This window comes from Amblyomma americanum, chromosome 3, assembly GCF_052857255.1.
Source record: "Amblyomma americanum isolate KBUSLIRL-KWMA chromosome 3, ASM5285725v1, whole genome shotgun sequence".
In the NCBI taxonomy this organism is placed as follows: domain Eukaryota; kingdom Metazoa; phylum Arthropoda; class Arachnida; order Ixodida; family Ixodidae; genus Amblyomma; species Amblyomma americanum.
Genome location: NC_135499.1, coordinates 149,804,922 through 149,808,680, shown reverse-complemented (window position 1 = coordinate 149,808,680; position 3,759 = coordinate 149,804,922). Strand labels below are relative to the sequence as shown.

Below are 3,759 nucleotides of genomic sequence, written 5' to 3'. Positions count from 1 at the left end.
CATAAACTGCTACCAGCAGTAATATATAACAAACAACCAACCGGGCCAAAAAGGGAATTGAAACTTCTTTTTTACCCGCCGCGGTGGCTCAGTGGTTAGGCGCTCGGCTACTGATCCGGAGTTCCCGGGTTCGAATCCGACCGCGGCGGGTGCGTTTTTATGGAGGCAAAACGCTATGGCGCCAGTGTGCTGTGCGATGTCAGTGTACGTTAAATATCCCCAGGTGGTCGAAATTATTCCGGAGCCCTCCACTACGGCAACTCTTTCTTCCTTTCTTCTTTCACTTCCTCCTTTATTCCTTCCCTTACGGCGCGGTTCAGGTGTCCAACGTTATATGCGACATATACTGCGCCATTTCCGTTCTCCAAAAACCAATTATTATTATTATTATTATTATTATTATTATTATTATTATTATTATTATTATTATTATTATTATTATTATTATTATTATTATTATTATTATTATTATTATTATTATTATTATTCAGGGTGTTCAGTTCACCCGTCCATGAGAGCGCTTTATGTTTTCTGCGCGGAGGCTGGGAAGAAAATTGAGAACTGATTTCATTCCTTGGTGCATCGGCTTCGGCTAAGTGCGTTGCCGAGCGATAATCAGTATCCGGTAGTGATATATAATCCTCATGGAACCTAATGACGAATACGAGTTAAATTCGCTTTACCGCGATCAATCTGTTGTTGCGATGTAGAAGCCAGTTGTTTTCAACGATGTCCTTTCGGCCGTTGCACCTTTCAGAGAGCGCGTTAGGACTGCCAAGGTAAACCATACGTTTCGAAACGTTCCTAAATTCAAATACTGCGTGTTAGTCACCGTTTAAGATGCTAGTCCATTGGCTTACGCAAGTACCCAATGGCGCAGGAGGCAGGATGTTCAAAATGGCTGATTTTGTAGTACGTAGCTGGCCCTACGATCGTCATTTTCGAAGCGCTCTTGGTGAAGTGCCCAACCTGAGCCTATTCTGAGGACCTGGCCTGCTAGAATTGCGCGCGTTCAGCCACTAACTGCCTGGCGTACCTCGTTCACGGGTTAATACTCCGAACAAGGAAACAATAGCGACAAGTAACATAAAGTGGTGCCTGATTTAAGTGGCTTCATTATGGTTGACTTTAATGAAACCTTTCGTATAGTTATAAGAGTAAGGTTTTTAATTGAATATGCTTGCTAAAATAGTAGAGCAGTTAGATATGTTCAGTTAATCTGGGTTGAAACATTGGTGTAGAAATAATCTGAGCGGGAGCTGCCCTGAAAAGACAAATCCAATTGACAATGGTTATTTATCGCCTTTCCTGACAGCAGCGGCTCTGAAACGCACACAACACTCTGCTAGAGTTAAGAACTTCAATAGCCGTATTTCCGGATAGTTTATTCGCCGTTTAACTCTTGTTTATTTAACAAAACTTTGCCATAAATGTCCTTTAAGGTATTAGCTTAATCAACGTACCTGCCTTTCGCACTGAGCCGTCATTTGGAAGCGAAGGCTTCAACAGAAGTTGCTCCAAGTAAAAGCGATTAAAGGAAACAAGCCTATGGCTTTATTCTGCGATGACTGTTCCCTCAAGCTATTCTTCCGCTTTTATGACATCGATATCTGCCACGAGTGATTCCAGGGGTGGCAGCAGTGAGGCAATGTAAAGCATAAGCCTGAGCTCTAGAAGTGAGTAGCTTAGGCTAATATCTGTGCAGTCATTTAAGGCAACGTTTCTTCAAAGGAACGTCGCGCGCAAAAAGAAAATAAGTCCTCTAGAGCCATTTCGAAGAGGCGATTATTTCGACTGCGTGCAATACTTCTGATGCGCTGCATTTAAGCACTTTGAGCGTCTCATTTCCACTTTTGCTCGGCACGGATCTGCTTTCGTCACCGTTCAGTACGGTACAGAGCACGGCACACTCCCCCGCGCAAACCCGGGGAATACGGGCAAACGGTTCTAGTTTCCATGGCTGTCACGGCCTGTTGTGTGGCGCTGAACGCGCAGAAAAACCGCGGGAATTCCGAGTGTTCCTTACATCGTATAGATTTTCTACGGTTGTCGGGAATAGTTGATGTGAGGTTAAGAAGCATTCCATAGGTCAGATTTTGCAGCGAGGAGCAAGAAGCGGCCATAGTATATTGTATATAGGTGGCATAGTATAGTTCGCGCATAATCTTTCGGGACAGTCTAGTTTTCTAAAAATTACAAGTTTTAAGATATCCCCATTGAGTTTCGCGGTCTTGGCTACCGGCGTTCAAGAGATGACGCTGTTTCTTATGCCCAGAAAACCTTAATGTGAAACCTTAATGTGAAAACCGTAATGTGAAAATAAATTGGCCATGCTTGAATTTATTCACTTCCAGGCACATTAAGCTATCCGTTTTGTCGTTTGTTGACGTGCCCTTCAGGAATGTTTTCCAGCTTAAATAAATATCAAATTGAATTAGACAAGACTTCGAAGAAAGTCAGAACCATGGTATAGTTAGAAAATCGGCAAACAATCCAAAAAATATTTAGGATCGCACAGTAATCCTCGCGACAAGTTTTTTTTTTATGTTGAAGGAATATTTTAAGACGTAAAACACAATGCGTTCGAACCTCGAGTTTGTGAATTTGCGGTTGCGTGAAGTTTCCTTTATACCTGGTTGAAAAAGTTCTCAAGTGACCTCATTAAAATACGCGTGAAAAATTTCCGCGCACCTTCTTTTGTCACCGTTTGTACATAGTTAAACCTTTTTTTCCCCATTCATTCATGCGCAAGCGCTTTACGTTTGTGGTTCCAATAAGCTTGCTGTTCGGCCAGGCTTCACTGCACCCCGTGCCATTGGCCCGCTTTGCCGGGCCAGTCGGTGCCAAGTTTTGGTGGTAAAGGAGCAGCGAGTTTACTCCCCCACTCCGCAAACACCGTCTAGAGAGGCAGGAGGAACGAGAGGCGGCATTTACCTCAACCGGAGGATGGGGTCGTAAGAGGTGCGTTTGAGCAGGATGAACTGGTTGAAGAGGCGCGAGCTGAGCCCCAGGCCGCGGCCTTCCATTCGCGGCGGCAGATTGGCGCCCGGCGTCGACTCGGAAACGACGGCGGTGCTGTGCCGGGAAGCAATCGTGGCGGGGAGCGAACGGTCTCTCTTGGCACCGCGCAGGCACGTAGTAAGGTTGAATGCCGAGTGGCGACGGTGGTGCTAGCTGCGTGCGCTGCGAGAGACGTTGTCGGTAGGGAGCAAAAAACAGGCGCCTGTTCGGGGCTGGGGGCGACTCAGAATAGCAGCATGCCCTCAGGGGTCCAGGTTGGGGGCTGGCGCGGGGGGAAAGAAGGATGCGGACGAGGGGGAGGAGGGATTTCTGAACACCGCTGCCGCCACCATCTCATCGTCGCCAGCAGCGCAGTCCCGAGGGCGCGTCGGTGCGCCTATCGCGAGCGATGTCACTCGGGGAACACTAAGCGCTGCCGAGCCTGCCTGGCGGTCGGTCGAGCGTCGTGTCGAGCTCGTAAGTTTTAGAAATGAGAAAGGGTGAGAGAACACGGAGAAATGGGAGAGCGGCGAGGGCGTGAGTGAGATCACCGAAAAAAAGCGTGAACGCGACGCTGAAAGACTCGCGGCAGCGTAACGTCGGGGTTGCAGAAGTGCGCGAAAGGGGGTGCACGGTGGTGACGAAATACTCTTCCGAGTGCCAAGATAAATAGCCCCAAGATAGAGTGAAAAAAACAGTGAAAAAAGAAAGTGAAATACGGGGGAAAATTAAAGAAAGAGACGGAGAGCGAGAGAAAAT

At 47.0% G+C, this 3,759-nt stretch overlaps 1 protein-coding gene across 1 annotated transcript in view; it reads right to left on the bottom strand.

Moving 5' to 3' along the window:
- LOC144125151 (excitatory amino acid transporter 2-like) overlaps positions 1–3,245 on the bottom strand; it is an 86,718-nt gene extending 83,473 nt beyond the window's left edge. Inside the window, exon 1 of the mRNA XM_077658277.1 lies at positions 2,935–3,245. The gene's annotated coding sequence lies outside the window, so the exon portion shown is untranslated. The remainder of the gene's footprint in view (positions 1–2,934) is intronic.
- Between the last annotated feature and the right edge of the window lie 514 nt (positions 3,246–3,759).